The sequence below is a fragment of the Bactrocera tryoni genome, chromosome 1 (genome assembly GCF_016617805.1).
Source record: "Bactrocera tryoni isolate S06 chromosome 1, CSIRO_BtryS06_freeze2, whole genome shotgun sequence".
Classification (NCBI taxonomy): Eukaryota; Metazoa; Arthropoda; class Insecta; order Diptera; family Tephritidae; genus Bactrocera; species Bactrocera tryoni.
The window spans coordinates 1,302,829-1,316,843 of NC_052499.1; the positions used below are offsets into that span (position 1 = coordinate 1,302,829).

A 14,015-nucleotide genomic window follows, 5' to 3' on the forward strand; every position below is an offset into this window, starting at 1 on the left:
AATGCCTTCACTTAAGTGAATTGGACGAATTAATTAAGTTAATTGGACGAACACCACAATGTGAAAAACGACCACGTACCGTGATTTGGCATCGTTATGTATAATAGTTTTTGTGGGAACCCGGGGATTATATTCTGAGTTAGGGGGATGTCGGACAAAGTTCCTGGAGCTTGTACTACCAAATAACTCAACTTTGGATTCGTCTGACCACAATATGTTTCGCCATTTAGACGCGGGTCAGGAGCCATGCTTTTTTGCAAATTGTATGTGGGCTTCCTTGTGCTTCTTTTTAATGGGGGTCCTTTTCTTGGCCTTCGGGCAAATAATTTGTTCTGCCCGAAATGCCTAAGAACTGACAAATTGATTTGGTCATGGATGCTCCTGGCTGAAGCAAAAGGATTAATTTTGCAGTAGCGTACTATATTGCGATCGTCTGCAGTGGATGTTTTGCGCTTTTGTCTACGAGTTTCATTTTTGTTTCTTTAATTTAGGGCATTTGCTATCATTTGAAGAGAGCATTTTACGATTTCTTGGATCTCTTTATAAGTTTTTCCTAGTTTCCCCATTTTTTTATCGTTATCGCTTTTTCTCTGTAAGATGATTTCCTCTACTCACTGGAGAAAAACCCAATGATTAAATAAAATAATAACTAGTTTGAATTGCTGCTAGATTATGGAACTATACTTACTTTTTTAATTTTGTGAATATTTTTTGTGTTAAGGACTATTTGTAAAACGAAACATCTAACACTGCTTTTATTTTGTGGAAAGCAATAACAAGTGTCTTCCAGAACTAGCAAAGCAGAAGTAGAATAACAATCATCACAATAAAAATTTGTTTCGTATTTTAATGCTAGTACCCCGTTATGTGTATCATTATTGTTTCGAGTCATTTACATGTAATTTAAAAAAGTTATGCAGTCAAACATATTTTTCATATTGGCACTCCTATTATTTTGTGGACAACTGTATATAGTAGTTAAACTCGTCGTGAGCAGGGAACAACTTCCATTCTACGATGGCATCTGGTGCTTATCTAACATTTGTGTAATAAGCACGGAGTAAGCAGTACTACCACCAGTAAGTAATAAAGCGATTTGAAATAGTCAAAGAACTTTCGGAAAGCTTTTCTAGGCTCGGCTTTAACAGTTACAAATGTATTAGAATATGACAATTTCAAAATTAAAGACTGTTTGAAAATTTATGACACTTTTGAAAGCTTCCCTTGTTATCCTAGCTTTAGCAATCATTTAAGGCAAAGAGTCTACACAATATCCATAAACCTATGGAAATATTGCTGCTTAGAGATTTAAGTGAAGGAAGTTGAAATAAAGTTCCGACGCTTCGGAATGGTACACCAGATGCTTGGTACATACCTACAGCCGTAAATGTTTCATTTCACAGCAAACAAAAAACAGAGCAAAAAACACAACAAATGAAAGTGTGTTGAAGACTATGCGGCTCATTGTTGACTTTTATAACGGTGAAATTGCTGCTACAGCTGTTCTTTGCAATGGTGAGTGCTTTTATGTTTATTTTCTTTCTGTTTGCTGCTTTGTTTTGCGGCTCTTCTCCGCGCTCTTGAAAAAAACACGAATGAACATGCAAATCACTGCTTACAACTTAAGCAACGCAACGACAAATGGAACAACACTAAAACAACTCAGCGAGTAAGCAATCGTTGGAACAACAACAATCGCAGCTGTCATTGGAAAAATATACACAACACAAGCAAGCACACACACACACACTCATACCAAGAAGACTATTTAATCTGCGGCCCATTTAAGCCACATAAGCTGGCTGTAAGTCAAATAGAATGCAAACTGAGGAAAATAGCTGCGCGGCGAAAAAAGGCGAGTGATCTCGATGCGTTTATGAATGGGTGCATACTATGAAGGTGTGATGCTGCTATGCATGTAGGTATAGGTGGAGAGGAGTATTTACTTCCTGTGCCTTTTTATAACGGCTTATAGCGCCAAAAGCAAATAAGAACAACAAAAAACCATCAAAAAAATACAAACACAGTATAATCAGCTCTCAGAAGGGCGAATGTTGCAGTATTCAAACCTTGGTCATCACAATTTTCTACTTGGAGGCGGTGGGCGGCATTAATCTCTGTGTGTTCCCTAATCTCCCGGTTATCCCTTGGGTTTTTAATGGCTGAAACTCCACGTCCACTGTTGTTTTGGCTTATTATTATGTTTTTTTTTTTGAAACAAAAACACAATATGCAAAGTTTCTGGCTACATAAGCATCTCCTAATCTTCATCATGATTAGCAAACATTTGCTGTAAATTAGCAGCGAAATATTATTTGACAAGTAAGGAAGCGCAAAGTTCGCGAATAACCGAACATTTCATACTCTAGCAACTTGCAAGGATTAAAGCCAGGAAAGTATCTTCAGAGACATAAGGACTGTAAGTTATAAGGAGTCATTCTAAACACAAATATGCACCGTTTTTAGAAAAACACGCTCTCGAAAGTTCGAAAACTTTATAAGAGATATATGGGGACTCTGGGAAGTATTGTCGAATCAACCCATTTTTGATACACAGAAATATTATTATCAGAAAAGATGTTTTTGAATTTCAATTGTAAATTCCATATATTGACTGTTATTTTAGGAAAAAAGTCAACTGTAGGATCTGGAGTCTAAATATTAGATACCTAAGGGCTTAAACAGTTATGTGGCATACTATAAAGGCATTATTCGTACAAAGTTTTATCCCATTATGTTATTTGCTTCTTGATTTGTACATTTGAACTGAAAGAATCAGACCCATAATATTTGTGCTGTGTGAATTTGATTGTTATAGTTTAAGTGGTTCAAGAGACATATACATTAAACTTTTTAGTGGGGGCTACTTTCACTTTTTCAATATTTTTGGCCCACATGTGCTCCTTGCTACTACGATTCCCTAAGCCAAATTACAGTTTTATATCTTAATCGGTTCATGGCGTTTTGTGGGCGTGGCAGTGGTCTGATTATGCCCATCTACGATCTCGTAATTGTTTTGCCAAGGAACGCGCATTTGAAGTTTCATCAAGATATCTCAATTTTTACTCAAGTTACAGTTTGCACGGACGGACAGACAGTCGACAGTCTCGCTTAGTTTTAGGTGATACGTACAAACGTTAGATGAACAAAACTTTTATACTCTGTAGCAACATGTTGCAATCGTTGTAATTACTGTTCGTTCCTAAAACCACGTTAAATAGTAACAAACTCCATACCGATCGATTTTTCTCTATAAACCTGAGATGCTCAAAAAGAAAACCTGTCAATAGTCAACAATCAAATTCTTGTTTAATGAGAACACACTCCAAATAAAAAACCCAAAACCCGTCAATTACTCATTAGTTGACAGTGTTCCTATCGACATTTCGCCAGTCCAAAATGAGCTCAAGTAATTAGAAACATTATGAAAATGACGACTTCGCGAAGATGAATGTTCTTTTAAATGAAGCGCTTAATTTAAATCGAATGAAATTAGAACACATCCGCCATCATTGCAGGATTAAACGTGAGTCATTAGACGAGCAAATTGTAAGGAAAGCACATAAAAACACAAACAAATAGAAAATTATGTCTGTGCACACATTCCCCCCCCCCCCCACACACACACCCACACACAAACATTTCCATCAACAAGTATGGCAACGCTGGTAACTAAGCCAATTTAGAGCGACGCTGGCCGAAGAGGCTTGAAAAGAGGACAGCGTTGCTAACGAAATGAAAATGAAAACGCGGCGCTGCGCCGCACCAACGCCAACTGCCATTGCTGCCAACAACTCTCTAATTTAATGGAAACTTATGACATGCTCATTAGGCCTTCGCGCAATTTGGGAAATTACAAAATACCCGTAAAAGCGACAGCTGTCAATGGGCGAGTGTAAAACTACTCTGAGATCATTTCCTCGTGGCGGTTTGAAAAGACGTCGGGCATTTCCACCAATCTCCTGCTGTTGGAATGAAAGCAAGTAAAAACCGAGCATGCCGCTCTTTGTTCTTTATGAAACAAGGCAATGCAGAGGATGAAACATGGAATTTGAATCAAGAAAGTGGCAGAAATAAACATTGTGCAAAGAAAGTAATTAAGTGATGAGAAGTGGAGTTGCAGGGCAGCCAAATGAACATAACTGCACCTACAAGTAAAGTGATAGCCGTCAAAGAACAAAGTGCGACTCTAATGAAAGTGCGCACCAGCAAAAGCAGCGGAGAAGCTCTAGAAAGAAAAGGCGGTGAAGAATCGCAACCCGCCACCAACAAGCAGACAAGTACATAAGTAAGTAATTGAGGAAAAGTTGAAGAAAAGACACAAATAGGCATAAAAGTACCAATGATTATAATGACGGCATATTTTCTATGGAGCCGAACATCAACCATGGTTAACAAAAGCCCCGGAAAGAAAGTTGATGAACCTCTGTGTGTAGCACATGTGAACTTATATGTATACGTGTGTGTGTATGGCTATGCCTTACATTCCTTGAAAATAGGCGCATACTTTTGAGGTTATTTTATTAATTCAAAAACAGTCTTACAGTCTGAATAAGCAATTTGTAAAGTGTATTACTATAGTGTACTGATTCTATTAAACCCCATGCGCCAAAGTACAGCACAGGACTTAGTTTGCATTTTTTGACGGGAGAGTTGGTTACTTTAATTTTTTACAAATATTTTGAGGCTAGGTGAAAAACGAATTACTAAAAAAGCTGTAGATTTATTAATTATCTACTACTTCGCATATAGGACTCACATTTTATATCCAGAAATCGGGAAAACCCGTTTTTAACTCTTAAATATTGAACCTGCCCTTGCTCTTCCCGACTTCAGATACCCCATAAATTATTTTTATTTTCATTTCTGTTCTTTTATCTTTCTTTTTCAAGGATTTTTTACACTTTTTACCATCTCCAACGGCTTTTGTTCTAGCTTATGAAAGGAAATATATTTCCCAATATCTACTACTTATAATATTAGTTTCATCTTTCAATATGATTTTAATATTAATAATGTTTGAACACCCATTTTAAGGGGTTAGGTCAGAATTTTCAAAAAATTAATATTTTTTTGAATTTTCGTTAAGTGTAATATTCTCTGAAAATTTCACGTTGATTCGATAATTAGTTTTTGAGTTATTCGACAAATAACAAAGAGAGCTCGGGCACTTCAAAGCGCTAGTGTGAAACTTTAAACCCGTTTTACTCAAAACTGTGTTTTTTGAACTGGTGACAACTGTAACTCGAAAACCGCTCAGTAGATTTTAATGAAATTAATACAGTTTTTAGAATACATAATAAACTCCGGCCTGATCGAAGAATTTTTTTCTTTTCAAAAATTTCGATTTTTTAAGACGAATTAACTGTCGATTTTTTCCCAAAAATTTAGACAAAAAATACTGAAAATTCTACTTTTTTCGTGCCTCTGACTACCCCTAACCCCTTAATGCGTTAGACAACGATTATAATATTTAAAACTTATTAAAAACTCTGTAGTTGAGCTAACTAAACTTTCTTAAGGTAACATAAATTTGTGAAAACCTTGCTACATAGTTTTCAACTTTTATTGTCTAACGCATACAATCGAAAGTTTTGAGCTGCATTGCCAACAAATTCATTAAGCTGTGTTCATAACCTTAAACTCCATGCAGTCATCACTGACATTGCACATAATAATCCAGGTAGCCAAACACATTTCGACAAACTAGCGCTACCAACAACACTACCTAAAACACTCGATACTTATGCACCAGCACTTACTTGCAACTTCATTTAGGGATTGTGGCGTGCAAAATAATGCACAAATGAGTGAGAATACATAATGCAGAGGTTAATCTTGTTGGCAACATGCAACCAATTTGTGAGCCAAACCCGGAAGGTAAAAGTAAAAATTACAAACAGAAAACGAACTTTACTTGCAAAATACAAGTTAAATCTCCAAGCACAGGGCCTTACCCCGCCCCAACTAACCTGACAGCCACAAATTGGCGTGAAAGGTAGGATTTTCCGGAGCGCTTAATGCGGAGGAGAAAAAATACAAAATAACTTCGACAATGCAGTCGGATTTTGGTGTTTTCACCCTTATATTTTGTTGTTGTTATTTTAAAATTGCGAAAAAGATTTGCTTTGTTGCAAGTTTGTATGCCAGCTATTAAAGGCAATTCGTAAGGCGCACAAAGAGTGGAGCAGTCGAGAAGAATGGAGAAAGGCACTTAAAGCGCAGCCATTTGCCTTGGCTTTTAACCTGTTTGCCCTTACTGCACACATACAAAGGCGCCTGTGTGTGCGTATACAAGTATATGCATGTTCTTGTTTATTGTTGGGCGGGCGTATGCCCTCCACCGGATTTACCTCACTCTTCCGTTAAACCAGGTTGTACTTATGTAAATTCTTCTAGAGGCACAGCTCCGCCCTGACAACTCCCCAAGTGCATATTTTCTATTTTCTCCTACATCTGCTCACCTTTGAGCAGGCGAACGAGTTTAGTTGCGCAGGAAAAGAAGTTCTAAAGGAATGTTTTACCGGGGAACAAGTGCGTCAACACATTACTTCCAACTTGGTAGCATGCGCCCGCTAGCTTTGTGCCTTCGTACGGGGGCGTTCGCTTTGTATTCAATATGTTTACTCTAAAAGCTCGCTTTATGCGTTCCTCACCTTTGTTATTGCTGTCGCTGCTATTCTTTCATGGGTTGGGTGCGTTCTTCGTCTATTTCGATATTTGTTTGCTCCTCCGTTCCATGTCCAGGTGTGCGCCAGCTGCTTTCTAAGAGACTAAAGCTATGCGAGGTTACGACTTTCGCAATTTGTTTCGTTGGAAGCGCTTTTGTTGTTGTTGATTTGTCTTTGTTCAAATGGATCTGCGAAAAAGACAAAGCAAATGGATGTTAAAATTCTGTACAAACTGATGCAGAACCAAATGTGTTGGGAACAAGCGAAATATTAAATTTCAGTACTAGGATACGGGAGTAGACATTCTTAGAAATAATAAAAGGTTTCCATTAAGATATCAAAGTGCGGAGCATAAATACCAAATATTCTAAGCTCAAAGTTGGCAGAACGTAAAACACGTCTACTACCTTATTGCACTCTTGCAACATGTAGCTACAGAGTATAATAGTGTTGTTCACCTAATAGTTGTATGAATCATCTAAAACTAAGCGAGAGTGATATAGGTTTATATACATATATGTTATATAAATGATCACGATAACGATACGAGTTGAAATTCGAGTGACGGTCTGTCTGCCCGTCCGTCCGTCCTAACTATGGGAAAACTTTTTTGTAAAAGTAGGCGTGGCCTCGCCCTCCAACAAGTTTAATGTACATATCTTCTGAACTACTAAAGCTACAACAACAAAATTTGCTGAATGTAAAACTTATAAGAACTTCTACCGATACCTAATTAATATAACGGTATAAAACTTTGCACTTGTGCCACCTTTTGACCAAAAATTGCTGAAATTCGAGTATTTAGACTCCGGTACCTATAGTTGACTTTTGATCGAAAAGGTCGGTCAATGTGTGATATATGTAACTGAAATTAAGGGATAATCCTTCTCTTATAATGGTATGTCTGTATGTCAAAAATGGATTGAACAGGACCAATACTTCCCTTAGCTCCGATATACTCAATATAAAAATTTTCGAACTTCCGGGTGACTTTGTACAGTAAACTATACGAGTATATCGGCCAATATGTAAGTTATCGAAATGAAAATAAGAGAGCATGTTTTATTCATAACGGGGTATTTTTGTGCCTAAAATAGATAAATTTGAGCGAAAACTTATAGTGGAATTCTGTAAGTAGTCTCTAGTCACTATTTGAGACATTTTGAGGTAAATTCTCAATTTGTGACTAGTTACTATTCACTAAACAGTCTCTAGCGTTAGTCTCAAAATATTGAATCAAATTTGAAACCTGATAGTTAGCAGGTCACAAAACTAAAAAGAACTTTCGTTTGCCATTTTGAATTTGTGACCTGGTCTACGAAAAGGGAGCTAACGTGCGAAAACTATCACATCACGTGAAAAAGCATCTCATCTTCCATCCGAATCAACTAAAAAGTGAAAATTGATTTTTTGACACCTAAGCCCCCTTCCACTTTCCATAGACCAGGTCACATATATTGAATAAAGAACATCATAGAAATTAATCGATATTCGTTTTTTTATATTTCGTAAGCAACTCAAACACGAAGAGATTAAAAATAAATCAATTTTACATAAATTTCGTAAATATTATGGAACAAAGTCAACATATATTTTTATTTTTATTGGTATTTATGTTTTTTGACTTTGTTATAGAAAGTTTAATATTTGTTATCGACATATGTATTTATTTTCATTCAAGTGTAAAAACATTTCTGAATAATGAAATGTAATAGATTTTGTGACCGTCACTTACAGAATAGCGAAATTGTCTTAAGTCACAAAAATTGTCTCTAACTTAAAATCTCAAATTTAGAGACTTGTGACTGTATCACAGTACAGAATCGCACGGTTAGCATAGCCCCTATATAACTAATATCAGGTTTTTGGAACATCCGGCTGTCTTTACTCTATACAAGTATGACTGGTTTTACACCTTAAATTTCAGATCGATATCGCGAGAACTGAAGGACCAGAGTTCTTGCGATATGGATCTGAAATTTCCTTTCGAAGAAGCTGCTCATTTTTTGTAACCTATAGTAATCAATTTTTAGCTTAATTCTGATTTATTTTTTACTCGCAAGCAATGTTGTACCAGCGTGCAACAATAACAGTGTTGACCCAATGCATTTACACAATTTACATATTTTTTTATTTAAACTTTTATTTAAATTACTTGCTTTTCACAAGAATTTTTCCACGTGTGTGGCATGCGATGCAGGAAAAAATAGCTCACAAGCTTTAACTTCATTAATGTGCATTTTTACACTTGATTGCATTTATGTTGCACAAGTGCAAAAGTATTTCCTGTGTTCAACTTTGAAATATAACTTTAATTTATTATACTCAATATACCATACACACATATGTATAATATTCCAACAAGCTTGTATATGCGTGTATTCCTGTGGCTGTGGTCGCTTTTGAACCTGCAATCGACTGCCTTGCTGCAGAAAAAGTTATTAATTTGCATTCGTATTTGTTGCAAGCGTGCACTCACACTGCCATGTTTTTATTATTTACAGTTATTGGTGTGCAACGCTTAGGTGCATGCATATGCATGGCTTCGATAGCAATAACTTTGGCAATTAACAAGTGTATGCAATTTTCCAGAGTTATTTTGCTTGCATGCTATAATTTTGGTATAGTTTAATTTTTGCAATTCAATTTGACGCTCAAAGGATATCGCTTCGCACTAATTATTAAGTCAATTGAGAAACAATTGTGATCGACAAATTCAGCGAGCAATTTTTTTGAAGTAAATATCGGAGGTGGTACGCTCATTAGGGTGGTACATATATACAGCATGAGATATTTTAGCCAAGCAATGCGGAACTCAGACTGGAAACAAACCAAAAGGACCGCACTCGAAGAGCTGAGTTGAGAAGAGAGCGAAAGTTACGCCTGCGGATATACTGCAAAAAGTGCACAAAAGTTGCATTTTCGTTTAACTTTATTTTCCTTTTCCTTGTTGGTATTCGCTTTCGCTTTCGTTTTCGCTTTTGGTTTTACTTTTACCTTTGGCTTTGACATCACTTAACGGTTGGTTGGTTGGTTGCACACACACACTTACTCCGGTAATATGCATATGAATGCAAACGGGAAAAGTGTCAGCAGCTACAACAACAAAAAAGGTGCCAAGGTAAAAGCAAACGTGCGAAAATTAAAAGACTCAGAACATGACCAGCACACTGCACGCCAAGGCGATAGGGAAACATATCAAATGAAGGTAACGGAAATGCCACATTGTGACTTGCAGTCGTTAACGCACATACAAATTGCTCACGAAATTTTATTATTTTTTATTGCAGTGAGGCATACGTATTACAAACGCGAATACAGTAGCGTGTAACAGAATTTTTAAATTTGAAACTAAACGTCCTAAACGGGCTGTCAAATAATCCATTGCGTGAACAGAGAGAGAGAAAGAGAGAGATAAAATGTTAAAAAAATTATTCAGCTTTGTATTTGTACTACGTATATGCACTGGTGCCACACAGCTATGGTAAGATGGTAAGACCAACTCTGCTCTACGGTGCAGTAGTATGGTGGAAATTCGCACGTAAATCCACCTACCGGATGCCAATGGAAATGTTTCAGAGGCTCACTGCGCTGTGCATAACGGGAGCTTTAAGAACAACTCGAACGGCGGCTCTTGAACTAGTGCTAACCTGCCACCTATCGACATCTTCGCTGAAAACTGCGCAGCAAAATCGACGGAAAACCGCGTCCTCGTAACTGAACTCTATTTAGCTTCGCAAAGAATGAAAACTGGCCTATGCGTGGCAAATTGATCTACCAGACTAACCTAACATATGTATTTGTATTATAAATAATAAAATTATGAAGCAAAGTAACTGAATGCAAATGTGTATGTGTATGAGTACTGCGAGCAAAACTTATTTCATTTGGTTATATTAAAATTCAATGACCTTTAATTTTATTTGCGGCGTTTTTACGCGTTTGAGAATTTCTCTGCATTCGCTGAATGTCACTGTTAATCGCTTGGCGCAATCATTTATGAAGTCAAAAGAGGGTCAGTTAAATTAAGGCAAAATATAACTAATTTTAAGCAGAAACTAACATTGCGCATGCGCATCACTAAACTCAAGCCGTATGTGATCGCTGGTGCTGCATGCCTGTGGAACATTAATTAAAAACTACCCCACAACGATTGACCGTAGCGTTGTAGTGTGTTGCATGCAGCCGGCGCGCTGTAGCGTGCGCTTAGCGCTCTTAATATACAAATATACTACAAACACACACACTCAAACGCATGGTATACTGTACGTGCAACACGCAACAATGCAGGCGATCTTTGTGTGCATCATGTTTGCAGCGGGACGTTGACTCGAGGGTGATGCCAGCCGTCAGTTGATGAAGAAATTAATAGATGTACGCGATGCTACGACATGTAGCGACGAAAACACAGTTCAATTATCATCACTTAGGGCAGTGCAACAACGCTTTAAAGCCCCGGTTGAAATTTCATTTCAATTTAATTCATTTTATGACAACGCGAAAATTAATTTCCTCAAGCAAAACAAACAAAACAGGAGAAATTAAAGAGAAGGCCATAAAAATGTCACCGGCGCATGTGTTTATCATTGGACTTCTGGCTTTGAAGAATTCTCTGCCATTAAGTTTGTCAGCTTTTCATGTGCTTCGCTACTTTTCTCATTTGCTTGCAACAAATTTTATGTGCGCTTGGCGGCTGTCTTTTGTGGCAATTGGTGACTGAGATAAGTGACACGACAATATTATTTCGTTCGTGCGGTAGGCAAATGAATTTATTATGGCAACGTTAAAATGTCAATGCTGTAGTTGTTATTGCTACTATCGCCGGCAGCGTGGTATTTCACGCGATTGTCATTCAAACTTTTTTGCAGCTGTCAGCGCAGCGGTTATTGCCTTTTGATGCTCACAATTACCGCAGTCATATTGCAGTTATTTCATTGTTGTTGTGCTCTCCACTATTTATGTTTTTGTTGTTTGATTACTTTCATCGTTTTGCATTTCTAATTACCTTCACTGTTTTGCATTCGCTAAATGCCGTTACATTACTTCCGAGCGAAGAGATACCCTTCACGCAGCTCAAAATAAATGCTACTACGAAGTCAACCCCGCAATTTAAAACAGTTTTAGCTTTTTCCAAAACCTGTTCAAAACGATTACTAATGGTCATACATCACAAGGCAACCTCCTGTTGTAAGAGAAGAACAACAACTCGGATATTTCGATCGGATCAGCAGTAAATTATATTACAAGCGGTTTGAATGTGCGTAACTTTCTTGATAGGCGTCCACAAAGGTGATACGTTGCAGTCAAAATTAAATGCTTAATTAGGATATCATCAACCCAAGCAGGAGTAATGATATATTGCAAATATGCTAGCTCTGCAACTGACACTGAGTATATGCAAACTGCATATTTCTCCAGCCACCTTGATGTCACACGTCAAGCGAATGCATACAGCTATTTACATATGTACAGTATAGGTCATGGACAGTTAACTACAACAGTTCTCTGCGATGTCGTTGGTGTTCCCAGATGACACCTTTTGAATCAAAACTGGAGTATTTTAAGATTGGCAAACGTTTTACAAAATTAGTTGGTTAGTCGACGTGCTGCTTTTATTTATTTATTTTCTTTATTATCTATTATTTTTGGAATATGAAATTTCGGGTAATATTTTTATAAAATATCCCTGAATATATCGATATACATAAAAGTGAAATCACCTAGAAATTAAGCATTATTTATTCATACTTGGACTTACAATGAATTTAAGGTAATGTGGCAACTCTGGTCGAAAACGTTAGGTGCTCTTTAATTAATTTGCTCTGCGTGCACGTGTTGTTGCTAAGCAGTTAACCTAAATGATTACCTTTGAATTTTCGTTATTCATTATGATATATGAACACGTTCCCCAAAGTTGCGGGGTGAGGGAGCGACTGCATTGGTTGCTGACCATAATCTGGTGAGTAATTGAGGCGAACTAAATTTGTGTGCATATACAGGTATGAACAGCATTATTGTCGCCTGGGTGGGGGCGAAAAAAACACAGTGGGGATGAGAAGAGAACAGAAGGTGTAAATTTATGGCCGCAAGGTCAATGAGGAACAAAGTTAGGCAATGGCACGCTTTCGAACAGAAAAAACATTTTATAATCAAAATCAACTTTCCACGCATGGGATTGTCTCAGCAAAGTGCATTTATCATTTACATACAAAAAGTACGTGTCACGTTGTTTCTCCGCAATGGACTCCTAAACTACTCAACCGATTTTAGAAAAAATTAGCACACTGTGTCCAGTTCGAACCAACTTAGAAGATAGGATAGTATTCCCACGACAGCCGGTTCTTCGCACCGGAATTGACTCGGATTTCATCCGACCAAAGGCTGTTTTTTCGGCGATCTAACCCCGTTTGGATCGGTAAGTGATAGGATAGTAAAAACAATTCATAAATAAAAAATACAGTGAAAGCTCTATTAAATGGATGCTCTACTAAGTGATCATCTCCATTAACCATGCATACTGTTAATGTTTATTAAGTACAATCTATTAAGCGGACAATTCTATTAACTGGACAGAAAGGCTGGTAACCAGACCAGATGTCGGTTCAGTCGTATATCTCCAGTGCTACCAATTGTGTCATTTTAAGCTTCATTTAACCAAAAACAAAATTAAATTTGAGGAAGTTGAAAAAAAGTTACGAAAATTAGTGAAAATAATGAAGAAATTCGCTATTTTTTTTAATTTTTGTTTTACATTGATGGAATAATGTCTCTAGCAGAAAAATGGCAAAAAGTGGTCGACCAAAATGTTACTCTTTTTGTTCTTCATTGTTCATTATAAATATAGAAAAATAAGTATAAGTTTAATTAGAAGTACGAAAACCCAATATGCAAAGAAACTGCTTTCTGCATTCTAATACACAGTTTTGGGTCTTTCACTCTTACTAAATTGAATATTTTTTCCACACTTTTAAGTCTTAAAAAAAAACGAATTCCTTAAAGTGTTAAATAAACATATTCGAGCTTAATGGCCGAGCATAATTTAACACCTCCAAAATTATGGCAATTTCACGCAGCACTTAACGGTACTTAATAAATATGTCGTTGGAACAAGTGGTTATGCCAAGGAAACTAAACCTTTATATGGAAATTCACCTGAATTCTAATAACAGACATAAATAAAAAGTTACGCCACATCGACACACACACATATGCATGTATTTTGCCATTCACCTAATTGTATGCACAATTGAGGCAAGCCTGCAAGGGAAACACTTAATAAATATGCTAAAAGCCCAATTTTGGCGAAGTTCACACCGAAGAACACGCCCCACCACTCAAGAATGT

At 36.9% G+C, this 14,015-nt stretch overlaps 1 protein-coding gene across 3 annotated transcripts in view; it reads right to left on the bottom strand.

The window, feature by feature from the left end:
* Window positions 1-14,015, bottom strand: part of LOC120770974 (furin-like protease 1) — a 264,355-nt gene that overhangs the window by 125,548 nt on the left and 124,792 nt on the right. For all 3 annotated transcript variants that reach the window (XM_040098713.1, XM_040098722.1, XM_040098730.1), the window contains one exon: window positions 6,657-6,859. The gene's annotated coding sequence lies outside the window, so the exon portion shown is untranslated. The remainder of the gene's footprint in view (window positions 1-6,656; window positions 6,860-14,015) is intronic.